Below are 455 nucleotides of genomic sequence, written 5' to 3'. Positions count from 1 at the left end.
ATGCGTTCAACGTGTCGATGTTCATGTGTCCTGCAGTTCACATTCTGACGCGCATTTAGCTGCGGTCTTCATCGATCCATGAGCCGAGTGATCCCCTGCCTAGGGTTTAACGTACACACCGAACTAGTTGATGAATGGAACCGAAGTCCATCCATCCATTATACACATACCAACACACAACTCTGGTTCCCTAGTACCACACTGCAGGCGCCCACGGCCCCGACGGATGCGGAGCCGAGCACGCCAAAGTGCGACTGTCGATCACCCCTTTGTGACACGACAATCAGTCAGTGTATAAGGTACCCGGTACTACCAAAGTGTGCGTCTTTACTGACCTTCGCCGAGGCAGTGGTATGTGTATCCCTTTGAAAGAGTTGCTTTCGCTCAACTCTACCAAGTGTGCTACACCATCTTGTGGTTGTAGCGTGCGCGTCAGCATATTGTGCCGACGATGC

At 52.1% G+C, this 455-nt stretch overlaps 1 non-coding gene across 1 annotated transcript in view; it reads right to left on the bottom strand.

Annotated features, from left to right (window-relative positions):
• The window catches only part of LOC118516003, a 158-nt gene extending 51 nt beyond the window's left edge, over positions 1 to 107 (bottom strand). The window contains exon 1 of the ribosomal RNA XR_004907590.1: positions 1 to 107. This exon is cut by the window's left edge and continues 51 nt beyond it. This is a non-coding gene — a ribosomal RNA (5.8S ribosomal RNA).
• Positions 108 to 455: the final 348 nt, after the last annotated feature.

Source organism: Anopheles stephensi, unplaced genomic scaffold (genome assembly GCF_013141755.1).
Source record: "Anopheles stephensi strain Indian unplaced genomic scaffold, UCI_ANSTEP_V1.0 ucontig217, whole genome shotgun sequence".
Classification (NCBI taxonomy): Eukaryota; Metazoa; Arthropoda; class Insecta; order Diptera; family Culicidae; genus Anopheles; species Anopheles stephensi.
This window is presented reverse-complemented; position numbering and strand designations above follow the sequence as displayed.